The sequence below is a fragment of the Lemur catta genome, chromosome 1, assembly GCF_020740605.2.
Source record: "Lemur catta isolate mLemCat1 chromosome 1, mLemCat1.pri, whole genome shotgun sequence".
NCBI lineage: Eukaryota > Metazoa > Chordata > Mammalia > Primates > Lemuridae > Lemur > Lemur catta.
The window spans coordinates 162800352-162823570 of NC_059128.1; the positions used below are offsets into that span (position 1 = coordinate 162800352).

A 23219-nucleotide genomic window follows, 5' to 3' on the forward strand; every position below is an offset into this window, starting at 1 on the left:
AAACAATACATGCATGAGAATTTGAATTTCTGCTGCACAATTGTTCACAAAACTGTTTGCCAGCTTCTCTTTTCTTATGTATACCTCTACAGATCACAGGGGCCTGCATCTCTTTAGGCTGACCTTTGCGTATTCATATTCATTGCAAATTTAAACGGTGAACCCTAACATTCTTAATTTCCTAGCTCCCCTTATAAAAATCCCCCAAAGCGGTACTTTATTTCACATGCTTGCCAGACCTTAATCCAAAAGTGAAAACTGATTTACCTTCATGCTGAAACTAAAGCTACACAAAGTTCTTGGCTTTAGGGACACACTTCAGTGCCCTCAGTGGCACTTCATAGCACAGATTTAAGTTAGGAGCTTCCCTGATATTTTTTTAAATGTCTTTGAACTATCCTGGCTAAGAAGAAATGAACAGAGCTTTCTTTCACATTTATGCAGGTCACAGGAGACCCTTCTAAATGGACAAAGTGAAATAATCTTGGGACAAAGCATTTTACTCCACGTTCGTATGATGAATACACTACCCGAACATCTGTGAATTTACCTTTCCATTCATTTTTCTGAACAATGCCCCTAATCCATTTTAATATATTTCTGATAATGAAAACAAAAACAAACACACTTAACCTTCAAAAAGGGAGATGAATGACAATCACTTCAGGTTTTAGACAAATAGCTGTAAACATCTGGCCAACCTGATCTACATGATGATCCTTCTGCCGTTGCTGGGTGAGCAAAGTTCACCCTTCCCGTTTACTCTGGAGCTTATGCGACGTGCCTGTGATTTAACCAGAGCAAGCTCAAGTCATAAAGCTTGGTGGTAGTGAGTGTCCCGTCCTAGAAGGGATTCAAACAGAGGGTAGATGACCTTTTGTCCAGGATTCCTGCATTAGTAGAGGTTGGACTTAGAGAACTTATTTAAGGTTTCTTCCAAAAGATTCTAAGATAAGTCAGGAAAAAGAATACTTACATGGTGCTTTACAAATCATAAAACCCTTAGACACACATGTTACCTCACTTAAGCTTCCAAACAACCTTATGAGGTAGGTAGGTTTATTATTCCTATTTTATAGATGAAGAAATGGAGGTTCAGGCAGAGGTTAAGCGACTTATCCAGGGTCACACATTTAGGAAGCGGGATGTCTGAGGGCCTCTGGGTCAGTGATATGTCCGTACTCAGGACAGGACAGGCGTGAGGCAGACCCATGGCCGCGTGGCTGTGGCATCGCCAGGCAGGCAGCTCACCGCTAGGCACAGAAAACCGGCTGCTCTGGCCTTTCTCTCCCCCTACGCCCTAAGGCTGGTCCTCGGCAAATCTTTCTGTCTTCAGGGCCCCCTATGTACTCCTCAGTTACTGGAGGTCGGGGCTGTCCTGCCTCCTCAAAAGCGAAGAGCGTGAAGCCTCTGGTTTCGACTTGCTTGGTGTCTCAGCCCATTCCCAGGGTATTTCCCCTTTAAAAGGACCACAGGCAGAGACACCACAAAGAAGGGGGCTGTCATGTGGGCTCTCGGGCTGCGACACTGGCGGGAGAGGGGGACACTCCTGCTCAGAGGGGTCTCTGCAGTCATGCCCCGTGGGCTACTCCACCTAGTCTGAATTGTGAATTGTGTGAGAACACAAAGGAGAATGCCACTGCTTGGTGGGGAAAGAATGCTGGTGGAGGGGACAGGATGTCCCGTTTCAATTCCCTCGCAGCCCCCAGGCTCTGGCATGGAGGGGAGGACAAATCCCCTTGTGTAAGGGCCTGGGAACCGGGCTTCCTTCCACGCAGTCCTTCCAATCAGATTCTGCCCTATTCTGGTAATTCAATGGGAAACGAATCCACCCAGGAGTCTGGGCTGGCCCCCGATAGGAAGGTAAATATAACAAAGAGAAAGTCATTGCCAATTTTAGAGACCATGTGCTCACAGGAATAAACAGGAATACAGCCCGGTGGGAAAATGGGCGTGTCGCCACACCTTACATCTTACAGGCAACAGCGGTGCCAGAAATGTGCTTTGTGTCCTCTTTCATTTGGGCTGGCGGGGGGGCGGGCTGGGTAATAGAGTATACACAGACTGCTTCAAATATACTATCTTGAGGCTTTTACAAAACCATTCAGTCTTGCTACTCCTAATGCAACAGGAGGTATGTACATTTTCATTGAAACTGGAAGACTTTCGTCTCTCTGCCTAATTATCTTTGACCACACAGGGTGAGCATTGGTCCATTGGCGATGTTTTTTAACCCTGAAGGCCTGAGGAACTGGCTGTTTGGAGAAAGGTGCAGGGCCCGCCTGGGTTGCACAGCTTGGGAAACTGAGGTCGGGACTTTCTCTCACCCAGTCTTCTGACTTCCTGTCCGTGCTTTCCACACACCTGGAGAGAAAGATAACGTGCTGGTACAGACTCTGCTAATGATTTTTACCCAAGGGCTTGCTCCCATTGGAAATGCCCTGGAAGGTATCTGCTGTCTCCTAGGAGGGATGCTCAGGTGTAGAAATAGAAACTGAGGTTTTCTGTCTCCCACACCAAAGCTTTTGGAATGCAGGAGCTTAACGACCTGAGCCTTAAAGGAGTTAGGCACCAAGCTGCTGCCAGAAACAACAGACTTGAAAGAATGAATGAGGTTGCAAGAGCTGGTTCTTCTCACTCCAGAGAGTGGGAGAGAGAGGAGGGACAGAGGGACCATGAGAGTGTGGGTGTTGTAAATCCCATGGGAAGGGAGACTGTGCCTTGCTCCCACCATGGATATTTCACAGTTCCCCAGGGGACATGGGAATCACTGTGAGGGGTGCAGCCTCAGGGAGGCCGTGCAGAGGGGCACGGACCATGAGGAGGTTTTCATGGGCCAGTGGTGATGGAGGGCATAGGACAGTGGGGACTCTTAGAGGCATGACAGAGTGGGCAGCGATTGGGGACCAGGTGGTCCCTGTGAACATGACTGCCATGCAAGATCCCTGGAACTTAGACACAAACCCTGGGGGCCACAAAGCCAAATTGTCCTTTGAACCATATATAGTTGCCATTGTTTTTGTTTGGAAATAGTCAAATAGCAGTAACTTCATATTAGTCAGTGTGATGTCATAGGAAAGCCTGAACTGTCTGTGGTTTAGTTCCTACCGCCCAGCAGAATAAAAGTTTAAAATGGAAATCAAATTCAGTCATAGTCCAACAAAGATAGTTAGGCTTCTCACTCACTTGCTTGGAGGCTGCACGTGGTACTCACTACACTGAATTGCCCCGACAGCACCTTAACACCAAAAAGTCCTTGAGGTGCTGATGGTTCAGGTCTCCTTCCCCAGGACAAGCCTGGGCTGTCTCCACAGCACTCGGCTCTAATTAGAGTAGATTCTCCCCCACTCTCTACCATTTAAGACCAAGGCAGTTTCCAGTATTTGGATGGAGCATACATGGAAGCAAGGGAAGCTTGTTCCTAAAGTCTTATTAAGGTCATATGCCTGTGAGCACAGGATAGAGGAATGTACACAATTTCAGAATACATGCAGGAGCCTACAAACCATCACCTTTATTTTTAAATGGGTTTTGCTTTAGGCTTCTCACTGGGTAAAGTGAACAGGTTGAAGAACCTTGGTCCCCACTGGCTGAGAAATGGTAGTCAAGAAATTGCTGGTTAAATCATTAGCACTCCTCCTGCCCAATACCTGGGCTGATATGTAATGACAGGAATCTGGGAAAGGCAGAGGAAGTGATTGCCAGGGAGGTCAGAAGGCACTGCTCCTCCCGAAGAGCCATATCTAGCCATAGCACAGTGACTTGTGCAGCCATGGGACAAGGATAACACTCTAGGGCCATGGTTCTCAAATCGTGTGCCAAGGCACCCTGAGGTACCTCAGTGAACACAAAGGAACACTGCAAGATAGTTTAGATTTCTGAAGGAAACTCATTAACATCTGTTAGATACTGTGCAAAACCACTAGCTTGAAGTAGGTCACAGTTTCAACATTAGCTCATGACATCATGTCTTTGTGAAGCTGGGTTTCAGATGGTTGCTATGATAAAAAAAAACATGCATTGTGAAAAAAATCAATGTGGAGTAGGAAATGACTATGGCAGTATCCAATCTGAGTCCAAGGTTTGAGCAACAGGCACCCACACAATTAAGAAATTGTGGTGGCCAGGCGCGGTGGCTCACACCTGTAATCCTAGCACTCTGGGAGACTGAGGCGGGTGGATCGTTTGAGCTCAGGAGTTCGAGACCAGCCTGAGCAAGAGCAAGACCCTGTCTCTATTAAAAATAGAAAGAAATTATATGGACAGGTAAAAATATATATAGAAAAATTAGCCGGGCATGGTGGTGCATGCCTGTAATCCCAGCTACTCGGGAGGCTGAGGCAGGAGGATCACTCGAGCCCAGGAATTTGAGGTTTCTGTGAGCTAGGCTGATGCCATGGGACTCTAGCCCGGGCAAAAGAGTGAGACTCTGTCTCAAAATAAAAAAAAAAGAAAGAAAAGAAATTGTGGTTATTTAAAACAGAAATAAAATATTTTTATTTCAATCTATTTGTGTTAATTTTTTTCCAAATAGCTACTAAGTTGTTAGAATATAAATAATTATTAAATTATTTGGACCTGATTAATTAATAAACACATTTTCTGGGTATTTCTTTTGACCTACAGGTTCCATGAAAAATTTACTGCAATACTAAGACAGCTTTGAACTGAGAAAACGTGGGGACCTCTGCCTTAGAAGACGGTAGAGAAGCAGCAACAAGCTAAAACGAACTGGAGTCCCTGGATCAGCCATCCTGAACTGCCCATGACCTCTGGACTGTTGAGAGAGAGAGAAACAAACTTCTGTTTTGTTTGAGGGTCCTTTTTGTACATAGGGTCTCTTTGTTACAGCAAGTTAGCCGTTCCCTAACAAATACAGCAGGGCGCGCAAACATTTGTTGGTGAATAGGCGAGTCAGTGACTTCTTCCATTCTTACAGATTGTGGATTTGTTACTGGAACAATAATGCGAGGTGGCTTACGGAAAAGAAAAAAAAAAAAACATAGCAACAAGGGGCCATGGGAAGTAAAAGGAAAAGAACACCGGACACTTGCTGGTGTTTGACCTGGGGTAAGTTTCTTCAGTGTCAGGTTCCTCATCTGTAAAATGGGAGCCATTTATTGACCTTGTATACCTTATGGTAGTGGAAATTGGATAATAACCATGAAAATATTTTGAAAAGTATTGTGCAAATATAAGTAGTCTTCATTATTGAAACATTTATGAAGATATTACTGACTCAAGGGACTAGCTTTTTTTTTTTTTCTTGCTCTAGTGCCAGGGCTAGAGTGCAGTGGCATAATTATAGCTCACTGCAACCCCAGACTCCTGTGTTCAAGCGATCCTTCTGCCTCAGCCTCCCGAGTAGCTGGGACTATAGGCGTGTGCCACCACATCCAGCTAGTTTTTTCTACTTTTTTAGAGATGGGGTCTCACTCGTGCTCAGCCTGGTCTTGAACTCCTGGCCTCAAGCAATCTTCCCACCTCCACCTCCCAAAGTGCTAGATTACAGGCACCAGCTACCATTCCTAGCCCCAAGGGACCATCTTAAAAGAGGCTTGTTGGTAGGAAGGAAAGCCTGAATTAGTATAGGGTCTGAATAATCAAATCTCTTCTTTCCTTTTTTAAAAATCAAATTTTATTTATTCAAAAGCAGTCCAGAAATACATTTAAGGGTCATCACTTAGAGGCTAAGTTTTAATGAATAAAGAAAGTCAAATTCTAGCCCCAATAGCTTACCTACTTAGGTGGTTTGACTATCAATAAATTTATTTTTTTTCCTTTTGTAATTGAGATTTTATTGGTTGTGTTGAGGATTAGTACAGACATTTCAATTTGCGCACAGTTCTTAACATACATATCGAAAATCTAAAAAGCCATTTATTCTAATTCTTTTTCAACCAGTTATTCCAGTGACTTTCCAGCTTAAAATTTGGAGGCAAATTTTCCTTAAGAGGATATCAAGTGCCAATATCTTCAAATGTTAAATGTTGATAAGCTGTTATGTAAGTCCCACCAATTCGCAATTGACTATCATATATACTCCATACTCAAATTTTCAATCTTTCACAGCACACTAACAAAATTATTAGGAAAACAGGTCTACCACGACCAAAGATGTTACAGAGTATATGAAATTCTGACAGAGAAAACCCTGATCAAAGAGTGATTTTCTTTAGGAAACAAGTCTACTAAAAAACAACATGGGAATAGAAGTAATTTAAAATGTTCAAGATATTAAACACAACCCTAGGACTCCACATTGCCATTTAGTATGCTCTGTATTATAGGATATAAAAACGAACCCCATCTATGGAATGTTAAGCTGATACCCAAAACAGTCAAAGCCTCCCATCATTCAATATCCCACACTAATATTTTCAGATTGTAACAAAAAATAAACAACAGCAAATGATTTCACCTCTTAAAATAAAAAAAAATTTATACTTAAAAAATGGGATGAGGTGGGATTCCCTCCCTTTTAAAAATGTTTCTAGGCCGGGCGCGGTGGCTCATGCCTGTAATCCTAGCACTCTGGGAGGCCGAGGCAGGAGGATCGCTCGAGGTCAGGAGTTTGAGACCAGCCTGAGCAAGAGCAAGACCCCGTCTCTACTAAAAAATAGAAAGAAATTATCTGGACAACTAAAAATATACAGAAAAAATTAGCCGGGCATGGTGGCACATGCCTGTAGTCCCAGCTACTCAGGAGGCTGAGGCAGGAGGATCGCTTGAGCCCAGGAGTTTGAGGTTGCCGTGAGCTAGGCTGATGCCACGGCACTCACTCTAGCCTGGGTAACAGAGCGAGACTCTGCCTCAAAAAAAAAAAAAAAGAAAAAGAAAAAAGAGTCTAATAAAAAAAAATGTTTCTAGAGCTACTAAAAAACTTGCATTTACAAAATAGTTGATAAAAATATTCCTCTGGGTTGTACAAGAAGGGAGACAGGGAGCATGAATAAGACGCGTGAATGATGTTAATCAGACCTGGCTTCTCTCTCTCCTGCTTCAGCAGAGGCTGGGCTCGCCTCAGTTTTAGCTTCTCCATTTTCTGCAGGTGCGCTCTTTAGTTTCTTGGTTAGCCACTGCGGCCTGTTTCCCCTTTGCTCCCCTTTTCCCTTTTGGTTGCACATTTTTTTTTATTTCAGCTCATCATGGGGGTACATAAGTTCAGGTCATATACATTGTCCATGTCCCGCCCATCCCCCTGAGTCAGAGTCCCAAGCGTGTCCATTCTCCAGACAGTGCGCCTGGCACTCATCATGTAGGTTGCACATTTTTGCCTGAAGACTTATCCTTTGCTGCTGCCTTTTTGGGCTTCGTTTCCTCTTTCACAGGAGCGGGTTTAGCTGACACCCGCGCAGATCTCTCGGGCTCTTCCTTCGCCGCACCCTCGGCCACCGAGCTGACCTTCCTCTCGGGCACCCTGGCGGCGGGGAGGGCCGAAGCCGGGCTGCCTGGCCACTGCTGTTGCTTCCGCTGCCGGAGCTGCTGAGACCCCACCATCAACAAATGTATCAAGGTCCCAAAACGTTTAATTCTCCTAAATAGTTAAACGGTCTTCCATTTTATCGATGCCTTTGTTGAGTAAAAACATTTTCTTATCTTTGTCAGTATCATTGTTAAACTCCATTCCTCCTTCCGTGTGCATTGTTACATATTAATAGCAAATTAGTAGGATCTGAGTTAATAACTGTTTTGAGTAACTCTATCAAATTCAAGGAACCCGGTAAAAAACAATCTGAGAGGTGGCCCTGGAGTGAAGATGAGTCCTGTAGTCAACCTTGGTCTCTCGGAGGCTGCCTGGCATCCTCTCCCCTCTGCGACTGTCCCCCTTGAGGGAGCTTCCATCGTGTGGGGCCTTGGGAGGTGGGAACACAGCCAGGGAAGAAGGCTCTGGCTCGCGGGCTCAGCTTTCCCTGAAGACTTTGACTCCTGCAAACCCTGGAGCAGGTGGCGGTCACAGTCTATGTCAGGCCGAGGAGGAGCGTGCATCAGGGAGTTCCGGGGACGTGGTCCTTTTCAGAACCTCCTCAGTTCCGGGATCCCCTGCCTAACATCAAGATATCCCTCCAGTTACTCTCCTTTCCATTCGAGAGAGCCAGAATCAGTTTTCATTTGTATGTAGATAGCCTGACTAATATGCTGCCGTTTTCCAAACAGTTTCTTATCCACACACTTTTTTTTTTGTACTGATCTATAGTGTTACTGAGGCCAAGTGTTTAACAGGAAAGAAAGCAGAACGATTTTAGAAACAAGAGCTCTCAATTCTATCTCGATCTGAGTTGAAGATCTAAGATGTATTTGGAAAAAGGCTGTGTTCTCTTAAAATGTAGCCACGTTTTCATAACTGATATATTGTACCTTTTTCAGAGTCTTCATCTGTGTGCGGCTGTAAAAATTATAAAGAAAAGTTTCAGTCCCCAAAGGAGAATTCCTCTCTGGAAAATTGTTTTTTTTTTTTAAAGTCATAATCGTGTTTCTGAGAATGTTTATCTCACTTTACTAAAACATCATACAACCCAACCTCGTGGGCATTCCTTATTCTGACACTTACAGCTCTGAGCAAGAACGCCATCCATCTTGGGAGAAAAAGCAGAAAGAGAATTTTTCTTTCATAAATCTGCTTAATGTTTCATTCAAAGTGTGGCTGTGGTGGAGAAGGGGGACAAAGGATTCTTCTTGAAAATTTTAGTAGGTGAGTTATTCAACCCAGGCTTTCTATTTTAAATAAACTTTATCATCTAAAAACATTAAGAATTTCGTCCTTTGCATACAGACTATCTTGAGCTTGGAAGCAAATCCCAAGGAAGTGGATGTAACACCAATGACTACATGTTGGCTATAATATTCACTCTGAAGAAGAGACATCTAATTGTGAATGTCATTCTGAATTTTTGGTGTGCAGAATTATTTTGCTTACCTTAGTTTTTGATGCAGCTTTATCTTGCTCATCACCCAGTTTAATCAATCCTCACGTTTTATCCGCTTCTGTCCAACACCACTGCCGCCGTCCTGGCACAGGCTGCCTCGTCCCCTGCTTGGGTTAACACAACCACCTTTTCCCTGCTTTGCCGGCCCCCTTCTCTCTCCCGACCCTCCATTGGCCAGTCCATTTTCAATAGCTACAGAGATCTGTTAAAAACACAAATCTGGTCACTTCATCTTCTGCCAAAGATCATTCAATGTCTTCCCATTGTTCTTATGATGAAAACCAAAATCATTAACAGGCTGAGAAGTCCAGCAGTATTACTTTGGTTTTCAACATTTAAAAAGACCTGAAAGGTGATATAGACACACATATAAATCATACAGTGGATGATTTCAAATTTAGCAGAGCTAAATTTTTAAACTCATAACTTGCAATAGCTTCATCTTTCACTATCAGTAAATAATCTGTCAAATTTCATACTTTTGATGGGAACAAAAACTGAAATGGCAAAGCAACAGAAACATCTGGTTTGATGGAAAGAAGATGTCGAAGCTAAGCAAAAATATGTAAGTTGGCAAGAATTTGAGCCAAGAAAGGATGGAGAAAGCAGCCAAGCCCATCCATCAGGCAGGGCCTGGTAAGAGCCCACATCCAGACAGGAATACACCATCCTAAATGTTGAAAAATGTGTGGGCAAAATCTAACTTTGACCAATAGTCACTTTTTTTTAAGAGAAAGGGGTGTGTGTGTGTGTATGTGTGTGTGCGTGTGAAATAAAAACAAAATGATATGATTTTGGAACAAAATTGTTCAGGCTGTAATAGCTTCCTTGGTGGGCAATTGGCCATGCATCATAAAGAATGCGGTGCCAGAGGGAGATCTTTAATACCAGATCTTTAATATAAACAACTCTATTAGCCTTGGCTTCAGATGGATTGGCCATGGGGTTGACTTCCCCCAGAGCCCCTGCCTGCCTACAGGAAAGGACTTATGCAAAACTCTTTATTTTTTATTACTGTAGCAGGAAGGTATGTATCAAATGTGCAGAGGTCCACTGCTTGCTCTAGGTTGAGGTTTGAATCTGTAAAATCAGCATTTGAAAGGCCTTTGATCTGTGCTGAGGATGCCTTCTTCACAGAGCCAATGAAGTATCTTGACTCTCTGGAGGAAAGGTTCGGAGACTATTACATATTAGGCACTTCCCAAATGCCACACTGTGCTCTGTGTTGTCTCATTAAATTTTCAGTGTAGCCACACTTGTTCCCATTTTACAGAGGAAGAGATGGAGTCCTAGGGAGTCCTAAGAGACACCTCTGTCTCCTCCATGCTCAGCATCTTTCTCTCCTTTCCTGGTGCCAGAACCTTGGTTTTCTTTGAGGAACATGCCTTCCACTGTGTTGGTGGACAGATACCGGGAGACTACAACTCATGGTATCCTTCTCTTCCCTGGACAGTCCTATGCTCTTCCCAAAGAATCAATCTCAGTGGGGTAACACGCAGATAGAAAATGGTTGTAACTGATTCATATCTCCCCAAAAGTATCTGCTACCACGATCCCCCTTCTTTCCTTGCTGAGGCTGGGTCCTGCACTTGTCTTCTAATACTTCCCTTCTGGCTTAGGTTGTACACAGTGGATTTCTGTTGCTTGCAATTAGACAACCCTGGATGAAACAAGAGGGTTAATAGCTTTCCTGCCCCCGCATGTTCCCACTGCTAGTTGCCTCACTCTTTCTGCCTCATCTCCCTGCTGCCTGTGGTTATGATTCCCGGGCACTGGGTGCATATGGGGCCCGGCCTTCCTTCCTGCACAAGGGGGTGGAGGAGGTGGTGCACGCTGTGCTGCCTGGGCACAAGCAGCCCCAGCCCAAGGCTCCGGGTTTGTGTTTCTCAGTGCAGCTGGAATGCACACCCACTGAGCTCCCATCTCAGTGTGACTTGGAGGTGGCCAAATGGTCTGGTGGCCTCCGTGTATTCAGTCCCTAACTTGTTTTTGTGTCTGAAGCTCCACCATGAGAGCTACTAGCTGTGGGACTATTTCTAAAAAGTTCTTGTTGAGTGGCATTAGCTAGAAGTTTGTTAACCCTCGCACGACAGTAGGTATGTATTTAGTATCTATTGATTATCTTATGCTTTATACAATGCTTTTTAATAAAGTATTTATTCATCACAATAACACGTATATACATTTGAAAAATAGTGGTATGACCCTGTGGGAGACACAGAAAAGACTGAGTCCATGGACACTAGGCATGCCAATGGATTTGAAAATCATCTTGCAAAAACTCTGTGTCCCCCCAAAAATGGCTCCTGGCCTATAGATGGAGAACCACTGCATTAATCTGTGTCATATTCATTATCACATCGGAAGGATTCATTTGACAGAGAGCAGGGGCCAGGGAAATAGCACCCAGACAGATGCCTTGTGGCGGAGTCTCCACTGCTCCAGCAGACCCATAGGGATGGTCCCTGGGGACCTGCATGTGGGTTCTGCAGCTACCTTTGAGAGGGCCTTTAATTTAGGGGATGGCTTTAAAACAAATTTTGCTGCCTCATGATTTTGGGTTTTTTTTTGAGCCAACTCTTTTTGAGAATGAGCAGTGGAAATGTAAGAAATGCAAGCCCTAATTTTAGCAACACCAAATTTCTTGCTAAACCTGTCTTGTGCTTGAAAACTCGAGCCCATGGCTAGGGTTTGACAACCATACCCTGCATGCTTTGTTTTCCAGCTGAGTCTAAGGTGCAGTTGATCGTGTGGGAGCTTCATGAGGATGTAGCTGAGGGCAGGCTGAGGGAGTGCGATCTGCAAGGAGAAAGGGAGCATTTGTTTAACCTTGTTTGGGGAGGAGGCTAGAGGGTATAGGCCCCAAAATGGAAGAAAGGGAGATATGGAAAAAAATAATTGAGGGGTCTGACTCCAGCCCAGCCCCAAGGACTGATAATAAAAACTCCCATATATTGGTCAATTAGTCAGCACCAGACACTCTGTATCCTCTTGTTTAGAGCTCCCAACCACTCTGTCTTAGGTACTATTACTATCATCCCATTTTAGAGAAGAAGAAACTGAGGCTTGGATGGTAAGTAATCTTCCCAGAGTCATATAACCAGATCTGTTACTCTTTGAAACCTGGCTTCACACACACAGAGATTTGACGTCTCCCCAGGGCTACACTTCAGGGAAAGTGTGTATCTGTGGGCACACTACATGGCTCCAGGGAGTGAAACCTGAGAAGGACATTATTTGGCCCTTCAATGTTATCAGCTTTGGTAGTTGAGTGAATCAACCAAACTCAAGGAAGGGGCATTATTCTCAAGGAACTAATGTGCCCCCTGGCTATGGAAATTTGAGACTCAGTCTGTAAAATGGGATGGCAGTGCCTCCTTTATCAGAATTAGATTCGGCTAGAACGACAGAAAACACAGAGTAACAGTAGCTTAACAAGAAAAGTATATTTCTCTCTGACATAAGCAAATTCTGGAGATTACAATCTAGAGCTTGTACGGTGGCTTCATGGTCAAGTGCCCAGGATGTCTATATTTTTGTTCTGCCATTGTTTGTCACCACATTTCTTCCACCTCATGGTCTTAAATAGTTGCTCTAGCTCCAGCCACCACATCTGTGTCCATTCACCTGGAAGGCAGAAGGGGCAAAGAAAGGAACACCTCCCTTTAAGATTGCTCCCTTCCTGGACGGTGCACGTGTCCCTTTGGTTGATATCCCATTGGTCAGAATTCAGTCCCGTGTCAAACCTAGCTGTCAAGGAAGCAGCAAAACATCTTTACTATGTGAGGCCAGATGTCTACTAAAAGTCAGGAGTTCCATTGCTAAGAAAGAAGGGGAAAGGGGTACTGGGAAGATAAAGTGAGTTAAATGTATGTAAGTTATCCAGTGGGGGGCTTTCCTGACACTTAGTGTGCACTAGATAAACACCAGTCATAAATCTGTCCTTCCTTCCTCTACAAGTTTCCTGGAAAAACTTTCTAATTTGGTCATCTCTGCTTTTATATAGGGACAATAAGCTGATCAAGCACTTATCTTTTGGAGTTCTGATTATTTCCTAGTATTTTGTAACAGGAAAATTTTTTTAAATGCACCAGTAATTTTTTTTAAGTTCCTTGCTGTTGGTGAAGATTTCTTAGTAAAGTGATGGTCTATATTTTTAAAGTTGTAATCCTTGGCTCTTCACTGTCCCTTATTGTAATTAAGGCCCATTACAGAAGGCAAATAAAAATGACATCAGTATCATCATAAAATGTGATAACTGAAAAAACAAAACAGCATACTAATCTTTTCTTGGCTTTGAGATCACTATTGATGTTCACAGCACTTTCCAAAAGGCAAAATAAGGTCTGCCATGTGTAAGCTATTAAAACTTGTGCAAGTCAGTTCCCTTCCCTAAGCCTCAGTTTGCTCATCTGGAAAATGGGGCTGGGAGGAGTGAATGGAATGATTGACGGAAGAAAACTCTCAGCAGATGGCCTGGCACATCGTAAGCCCTCCACAAAGGGTTGCTCTTATATATTTGTTTATTTTTCTATCCAAAGGATATTAGGCTTAGTTGGAGATTTTTATCCAGGCTTCAAGCTCATGACATTTTCCTTTTGTTATAATAAAAAATAAGCACTTAACAAGCTTTATTCATTATAGCCCAAACCGGGAAACAGCCCAGTCCATCAACAAAAGAATACATAAACAAACTCTGGCCTATTCATACAAAAGAATACTGCTCAGCAATCAAAAGGAATGAGCAAATAATATATGAAACATGGATGAATCTCCAAACCATTATGCTGAGTGAAAGAAGCCAAACACAAAAGAGCACATACTGCACTATTCCACATATTGAAAGTTCTATAACAGGCAAGATTAAACTATGGTAGGAAAAAAACCCAGGATAATGGCTGCCTATGGAGGGTAGGGGAATAGAATGGCTGAGAAGGGATTTGAAGGAAATTTCTGGAGTGATGGTAATCTTCTGTACCTTGACAGAGTTTGAGATGCATGTGTCAGAACTCATCTAATGGTACAATTAAGATGTGTGCATTTCATCATACGTACATTTTACCTTGAAAGGAAAAAAGAGGCAAAAGACTTCAAATAGACATTTCTCCAGAGAAGATACACAAATGACCAAAAAGGGATGTGAAAAGATGCTCAACATCACTAATCATTAGGGAAATGCAAACCCAAACCACAGTGAAATACCATTTCACATCCATCAGGGTGGCTACTATGAAAAACAATAACAACAATTGTTGGGAAGATGTGGGGAAAGTAGAACCCTTGTGCACTGTTGGTGGGAATGTAAAATGGTGAAGACAAGGTAGAAAACGGCACAGTAGTTCCTCAAAAAATTGAAGGTAGAATTACCATATGATCCAACAATTCCACTTCTGGATATAACCTGAAGAATTAAAAGCAGAGACTTGAACAGGTATTTGTGTACCCATGTTCATAGCAGCATTATTGACAATAGCCAAAAGGTGGAAGCAACCAGGTGTCCAATGGCAGATGAACAGGTATGCCAAATATTATATACACATACAATGAAACATTATTCAGCCTTAAAAAGGACACGTGCTACAGCATGGATGAACTTTGAGGACATTATGCTAAGTGAAATAAGCCAGTCACAGAAGGACAAATACTGTATGATGCCACTTATATGAGGTATCCAGAGTAGGCAAATTCATAGAGACAGAAAAGAGAACGGTGGTTGCCATGGGCTGGGAAGAGGGGCCAATGGAGGAGCTATTGTTTATTGAGTGCAGAGTTTCAGTTTTGCAAGATGAAAAGAGGGAGATGAATGGTGGTGATGGTTGCACAAGAGTGTGAACGGACTTAATGCCACTGAACTGTACCCTTAAAAATAGTGAAGATGGTAAGTGATGTTATGTGTTTTCCCACAATTGAAAATTTTTTTTAATTTAAAAAAGAAAAACTATTCGACTCTAGTTAACTATGTGCATGATGAACTTTTTAGGGGGGAAATGTACTGTGTGTGCAACTTTGCAATGCATCAAAAAATATGATGTATGGATGGATGGATAGATGGGTGAACTGATGGCTAGATATGTGATAATGCAAGTATAATAAGCTATAAAATTAGAATTTAGGTGCAGAGTATGTGGAGATCACTGTGCAATTATTTTAACTTTTCAGAGGGTTTGAAAATTAAATTTTGATAATAAAATGTTCGAAACGAATCAGCACTTAAGTAGGACAAAAACGTGACCTGTGTCAATACTTTCATTCACTCACTCAGTGAACTTTTATTGCATTCCTACTATATGGCACTGTGCTGAGCTCTGGCAATACAAAGGTGTGTACTAATAAAACAGTATCTCTGTCCCTTCTATGGAAGCCAAAAGAGATGCCTGGACATAGGGAATGGAGAAAAATTAATTTCTCTAAAAACCTATTCCATCCCTTGCACCCATACCTGAGACCACTTAATCAGTGGCCCCCAGCATGCTGTGCTGAGCCCCACTGCCCCCTCCCCCTGGTCCCCGTCTCCCCTAGCCAAGCCCATCCTTCACAGCTCTGTTCTATTACAGTTCTATGTCTCCAAATAACCCTCTGAGCCCGTTTCTGCACAAGGAACTCTGTCTTCCTCTTTGAGGTCCGCTCACAGGTCTTGACCAAACTGAGAAGGACCAGGCCCGAGCTTGCAGTAGAAATCCGAGATCTCGGGCAGATGTGAGTACAAATATCTGGCTCTGTTAGGCTGTCTGAGAACTGCAGAGGCCTCAGAAAAGCAGAAACCCAAAGTAACCGTAGCCTATGTGAATTTGCATTATATGCACTCTAAACAGCAACATAAAAATGCAAAGTCTCATTTTATATAAACGACACAAAATAATTCACTCTCTTAATTTTAAAAGCTTGCCAAGAATCTGGTAGTATTTCTGAGCTGCAGACCTAGTGGGTGAGAAGGTAGGTTTGTGCTGCTGGCACGGGGAGAAGCCACTCCAGCCACGAAGCAGTCGCCCGTCGAGCTTTGGAAGGACAGCTCTGGGATTACGTAAATTACTCCAGGTCTTCAGGGATCCGTGACTCCTATCACAGGCAGCTTCCCTGGAGGCCGAACCCAGAACACTGACAGTGCAGCTGCGGTCACGGAGCAGCAGGAGGGGAGCAGAGGTGCTGAGGCTGGCAGAGGGCAGAGGGCGTGGGAAAGCGCGCCTGTGGGGAGAGAGCGAGGGTGCTGCTGTCCACAGGATGAGGGGACCCGGCAGGGCGGTGCTTCTGTCTCTCTCTGCACTCCCTGCCCGTGTCTGGCCCTTCAAGGAGCGTTGGCCTGGTGCAGCTGGGGATGTGGAGGCATCCCTGTCACCGGTCACGCCCACGTTTGTTCCGTCTCTGGGTTCTATCCCTGTGGCCTACTCAGTCTCCCGCTTTGCCATTTCTACCCCTTTCCACTGTCACCGCTCTGTCACTCCCAATGACTTGGACAGTCAGTACCCCTACTTCTCCTCTGTCCCCCAACCCATCCTCCACACCGCAGGCAGTGCAGCCTTCTCAAAATGCAAATCTGATCATGTCGACCCCCGCCCAAACCCCTGGGGGTGTCAGGAAGCCTTCTAGGCCCTGTGTGCCCTGCCCACTCCCCCACCTTCTCCCAGCGCCCCACTCCCCCGGCTTCGCTCAGTCTACCACATCTGAGCTTCGGCTCAGGTCCCTGCCACCTCCCAGAAACTCGCAACCTGGGCACATGCTGGTCCCTCTGCCAGGAATATTTTTCCCTTCCCTCTTTACCCAGTTAACTTTGACTCATCCTCCAGATCTCGGATCCAGATCTTTGGCTCAGAGACACCTCCCCTGAGCTCCTAAACCCACTCTGTTAAGTTCTTACCATCCCCAGGCCCTCCACTTGGGAGCATTTCCCACACTGATCACTCTGCATCCTCTGGTGGAATTTTTCCTTCATATCCGTGTCCCCACCAGACTGTGGGTTCCAGGAGGCGGGGACTGGGTTTGGCTCACCGCTGTCTCCAGTCTCTGCTACAATAGCCGGCCTGGGATGGAAACTCAATGTCCCTTGAAGGAAGGAGCAGGAGAGGGAGGGAGAGGAGGAGGAGGGTGTGGCGGCCATGAGTACACACCCAGCAGCCCTCTGAGCACAGAAGCCCGGGTGGTCAAGGGCCCGCTGCTGGGCTGTGAGGCCCGGCTCCACACTGCAGCTCCCAACCCATGACAAGCACAGCAGGGACACTGAGGCAGTCCTGTTCCTGGGCACATGGGACTTCTTGGATGGCATCTTTGCCTCAAGGGCTCAGCCTTGCCGAACCTTCTTCAGACTACACAGCAGTCTGGAATGCAAGTCGTCCTACCCTCTCTCCTTCACTACGTCAGACTTGAATTACCAAGTGACAATTCTCCAAGCCTTGCCTAGCTCCCTCCCCATTTTCTCCAGCACGGGCATTTCCCCTAATAAAATCCTTCAAAGTTTAATCCCATCTTGGCATCTGCTTCTCAGAGGATCCCACTCACACAGAGGGAATGAATGAATGAATGAATGAATGAGCCAGCACTGACTTGGCCCGAAGTTACATCCTGCTTGCCTGGTGACACCTAGGTGGCTGACTTACGTCGCGCTTGAGCTCGTATGCTGCTGTTGATACTTTCATTCCTTCAATTTCTTGCCTCTGCCGTTAGCTCCCTGAGGGGGAATGAGCTTCACGTAGTTTTTTCCCAGGACAGGGAAGCAGCACCCACAGCACGAGGCACAGAGGAGGCAAAGTCCTAGGCATTCGACAAACAGCTACAAAAAGTCTGAGAAGCAACACTTTCTGAAAGGCGGGTTGTGACCCATTACTGGGTCGATTCAGTGAGTCTCAGCCACCATTTAAAAAAATGGAGACAGAATCAAAACAGAAAAGAACAGAACAGAGTGCAACTGTCAGAGAACTTCACACAAAGTAGGAGTCAGTTTTGCATCCTGAATGCTTTGTTTTAGTTTTTTACACGTAGCCGTGTTTGTATATCAGGTCATGAGTGAAATGTGTTTCTTATTCTGGGTCATGGTCAAAAATGTTTGGAAAACTCTGGTCTAGAGGAATCATCTGGTTCAGCATTTCTCCAGGACGCGTTCACCAACCCAAGCATGCCTTTCAAAAGGGATTTCCTCGTCAAATTGCAGAATCACCCTGAGCAAGCGGCTGATTCTCATAGAAGAAAATCTATGAGAATCTCTGTCTGCCCGGAGATACACAAGGAATTAAGGGTACTACAGTCTCTGTCTGCATCATCAAATTTATTAAATGAAGAATTTTCCAAGCATATTTGAGCAATTAGTGCCCCCCACCCCGTATTTGTAGCCACCCGGGAGAACCCGTGACTCTTCTCCAGACACGACTGTGGAGGGACATGGCCCTGCCTCAGTGCATTGGTCACTATGCTGTGGGGTGAGGGAGGTGGTGGCACACCTTCTTTGCGTCCAACCAAGTCTCTTGGTGGCTGGCACCTCCCATCCAACGATGATGCTTTATGCCCCTTCTTGATACACTCAGAGACCCACCGCCATGGCACGTGGACACCAAATGGCTTTTTCCCCATCACACCCTGATAGGCCTCCAGCATGCACTTGCATGCTCTCTCCTGGTCCTTCTGTGCCAATGGCATGCGTCGGTGAGACAGCGGCCAGTCACTGAGGGAGCTCCTGGGCCATGAAGGGAGGGAAGTTAAGTGGTCTACACGGGGACCGGGTTTGGGATCTGAGCTTCATTCTTCATGGTTTGAAAAATGGAGTAAAATAAGATGTTCTGTAATCAAAGAAAGTATGTCCTAATAACCCAATAGAACCTTGCTTCTCTCCTACAATTGGCAAGCAAGTCAGTCTGCCTAGAGGACAGCCTGCGAGTCGAAGAGTAGGTTCCAGACTTGTCACACTAGCTGTGTGACCTGGGAAGCCCCTGGACCTTGCGGCATTCAGTATTACTGATCATATTGACATAGAACAGTGGAGGTGAAAGGGACCTCAGAAGGCTTTTGGTTCATGCCTTTGGTTAAACAGGTGAAGAAACTGAAGCCCAGAGAGGTCAAGTGACTGGTACTAGTCCACACAGCACTTAAATAGCACAGCACAGAAAGGAACTCAGGTATCTGGCTTCTATTCCAGGCCACCCCCATTTGACCAGGCTGTCCCCTTCAGGTCCTCTCTAATGCAGCATTTCTAGCACATAAAGTGATGACAGAAGAGGGGCAGGGAGCATGTGCAGCTCCTCTTAGAGATCCTTACATGGCCTCTAAAACAGACAGAAAACAATTATGGAAATGTAATTGACAGCAGCATTTGCATATTCTGATATCTCTAAGTGCTTAAAAAACCTTATTAGCTTTGCATAAATACATGAGGCATTTCCCTGGTTTCCCCTTGGCAAACTTTTTCCTTAATTCCAAACAAATGGCATTTGCATTATTGGGTGCTTGTCCAACCTATTAACTAATCAAGACTCTTACATGCAGTGGATGGAAATCTAACTACTCCAGTCTGAGAAAGAAGGGGGAATTTATGGGTCACTTAAGTGCAAGTCCATTCACAGTTGGATTCAGAGACCTAAACAAAATTGTCGAGATTGTATTACAGTTCATTCTCTCCCTTTTGCTCTCACGTGCTCTCTAAACTCTGTGCATCTCTGTGTGGTTGTGGACTAATTTTCTCACTCTAAAGATACGTCTTCCCCACATGGCAGGGAAGATGTTTGCCAACAGCTCCTGTTTCCAGCTCAACCACCAAAAATGAGAAGACCTCCTTTTCTCTAAAGGAGAGAAATAAAAAATCCTGGGGAAGAATACTGGTTGGCCCTGCTGAAGCCATCTGATCACCTGTAGACCACTGGGACCAAGGAATGGCTAGGCCCAGGTAATGTGCCCACACCTATGGCCAGAACATCTATCTCCTAGGATCAATAGTGCCCCAGAATCTTATGATTAAGCTTGGGGAGAAGCACTCCCAAAAGCAAAATACAGAGCCAATTTTGAATGGTCAATTAAATTAGGAAAGCTGAGATTGAGAGACAATTGGTCTGCTCAAATTCTAAGAATAAGACCATTAACTAGGGCAAATATTTACTTGTCCACACGTTGTTCACAGGTATATATTTGTAAAAAGAATGCAACACTGTGGATTGGGTTGATTTAACTCCCATTCTCAACCCCTTGCCCATAGCAACCTTTCAGTTAGAGGTGGCCAAGCTACACAATTCTCACCAATGAGATACAAGTTTATGTTTACTCTGTGGTTCTTAGGCAAGCACATCTTTCCTTGATGTGCATGTTATCTCTTCCCTCTTCCTTCTTCTTTCTTATGGAAGATGGTTGTGATATCTGGAGTTTCAGCAGCCATTTTGCAACCATGAGGGAAAGGCCAATAGCATCATGAGTTACAAACCAGGGCCAGCAGCTATTGCCTTCATATATTTGCTATATAAAAAAAGAACCCCCCCTATTGTTTAAACCACTGAAGTCAGGTTATCTTGTACTTGCAGTCAAAATATTCTTAACTGATTCAATGGATAAATCAGATTCATTTGTAGCCAGAAATAAAATCTTAAAAGTTACAGAAGCTGGTATAGGTCTCTATCTCTCTGTTTTACTCTTAGAGTTTTCAGTTCTCCATCATTTCAAACTTTGGGGAAGATGAAGAAGACGCAATTCTTTTACCCAGAGGAAGCTTACAATTAAATAGAGCTTAAAATTTAGGCCAATGTTGAACAAAAAATTCCTTCTCATGTTTAATTCCCCAATGTTTCAATTAAGCCCATTTGCTTTTTATTTCATCCTCAGTAGAGCTCAAGAATGGCTAGTTACCATCTTTTTCTTAATAGGGAAGATGTCTTAATTAAAATACTTTTCCATGTCTGTTGGGTGGGTGTGTATGTGCGTGTTTCAGTTTGTTTTTCCTGTTAATTAGCACCATTTCTTTGACTTTCTTCATAGATCTTATTTGTCAAACTTCTAAATCTTTATGTGAGATTTGATCAAACAAAATCTATAGGCAGAGTTTTTAAAAGCCCGTGTGGTCACTAAAGACCTCTAGTCTAGCTGGAAAACAAAATTGTAATGACCTTTTGGCCTGCTTTCAAATCCCCCGGCCACAAAGCCAGAGCCACACTGCCTCTCCTGGGTGATTGTCCTCACATCCATCACTCTTGCTCCAAATTCTGGAGTCAAGATTATCCCTGGGCGGAGGAATTGGATACAACTTAGGCTCAGGGATGTCTGGCTCCGAATGGGGTCACCTCCAATGGGTGGATCATTTTAACCTTGCTGTTCTAGTTCACCAGTGACTTCCAGGGTTTTTACTTTCCTTTGTTAGAGGTGTTTTCCTTTTCTGATCTTATCCCACTCCTTCTGGTAACCACTCCCTGATTTCCCTGTGACATTGCCTTTCCTTTACTCTCAATCCTTGCTGTTCTAGTGGAATTAACTTCATCTTCGGCCCCAAAGGTGGGTATGTGACCCGGGCCTGGCCAATTTGAGCATCACATCACCTTGGCCACTGTGGTTGGGTCAGAGATGGCCATGTGACCAAGTCAGGCTACTCAGAGCCACTGACACTCATTGATGGGATTTCTGTAAGCTTGATTGGGAAAGGAAAGCCCTTTTGTCACAGGGGTTGCTGAGGGGAGAGGATATGGGCCTGGCATTACTGGCAGTCATCCTGTCATCCAAAGGGAAAAAGCCAGGCCAGGCGTGGTGGCTCATGCCTATAATCCTAGCACTTTTGGAGGCCAAGGCTGTAGGATTGCTTGAGGCCAGGAGTTCGAGACCAGCCTGGGCAATAGTGAGACCCTGGCTCTGCAAAAATATAATATTAGCCAGGAGTGGTGATGCACGGCTAGTCCCACCTACTTGGGAGGCTGAGCCAGGAGGATTGCTTGAGCCTTGGAGTTGGAGGTTGAAGTGAGCTATGGTCATGCCACTGCACTCCAGCCTGGGCCACAGAGTGAGACCTGGTCTCAAAAGAAAAAAAAGTGGGGGGTAAGGGAAGCCTCCTAAGAACTCCATAAAAAGAACTGATTGAAGAAGAGGTGATAGACAGGGAAAGCCATTCCTCAAAGCCCTGGATCCAGCCTAGATCTGTGTGTTCTATTGACTTTCTCATTTCATGAACCACATATTCCACTTTCTCCACAAGCCATTTTAGTGGATTTCCTGCCCTGAGCCCCAGGTATCTTCTGAGTGGGTCCCTGAATCTTCTTTGGATTAGATATCTTGGATGTGCCAAGCATGTACCCTCTGCTCAACCCTTTAACATCTCCCATCCTAAGGACTGACCTGGACTTCCCTTGAAAGTCAGGTCCTTACCTGCTAGTCCCTGTAGAACTCAGCCCTTGAGTATGCCCTCATATCCTATGGTAGCTGAGGCTCTGACTGATGTGCGTGGACAAAGCTCTACTTCCTGCCTCAAGGAAAGACATATGTTGCAGACAGTGTGTGCTCCAGAGCTCCCTGGGAGCTGAAGCTAGACTTTACTTGAAAACACAGTCTTGCTTAGCTTCTCCCTTTCTCTATTCCTTAATAAATGACTCACACAAGAATTCCTATTTCAACCTCTGCTTCTAGGGAACATGACTTGTGGCAAGTTGTAGTTTCCATAGATAGTAGCCACATCTCACGTGCTCTTCTTACATGTGACTCCTCCCATTGGAGCAGAGGAGTCTATGTCCTCTTTCCGTGAATCTGGGTGGGCTTGTGACTGTTTTGACCAACAGAGTATGGTGAAAGTGACTCCCTGTGACTCCGAGGCCAGGTCATCAAAAGTGGTAGAGCTTTTGCTTCTGCCTTGCTCATGGGAGTACTTGCTATGGAACCTTTGGCCTTCACTTGAGGGCTTTGATTAGCCCATGTAGAGAAAACCCTTGAAGAGGCCCTGAGATTACAGAGGGAGAGAAAGAGAAACAGAGAGAGGCAGAGAGCGCTCTGGCCAGCCCCAGCTGCTCAGCATCCCAGCTCCAGCCACCATCTGACTATAGCCACATGGGAGATGCTGAGCCAAAACCACCCAACTGAGCCCTTCCTGAATACCTGATGCACAGAAACTATGAGAGATTTAGAAAATGGCTGTTGTTGTTTTAAGTCAATACATTTGGGAGTGATTTGTTTTTCAGTGATAAAATCTGAAACACGACCTAAGACACAAATCCTCAGCCTTTATTAAATGTGTGTTTTGACCTGATTTTCCCTGGTCCCGTTTGGCAGCTCGAAAGAGTCAAGTCTTGGCAGCAGCTGTTAATGGTACTGCTGACAAACACATGTGGAGAAGCTGCGGCTTCTGGGTTTCTACCGTCT

The 23219-nt window shown here is 44.7% G+C and overlaps 1 pseudogene; it reads right to left on the reverse strand.

Moving 5' to 3' along the window:
• Nucleotides 1-6971: 6971 nt before the first annotated feature.
• LOC123643659 lies at nt 6972-7500 on the reverse strand (annotated as a pseudogene).
• Nucleotides 7501-23219: the final 15719 nt, after the last annotated feature.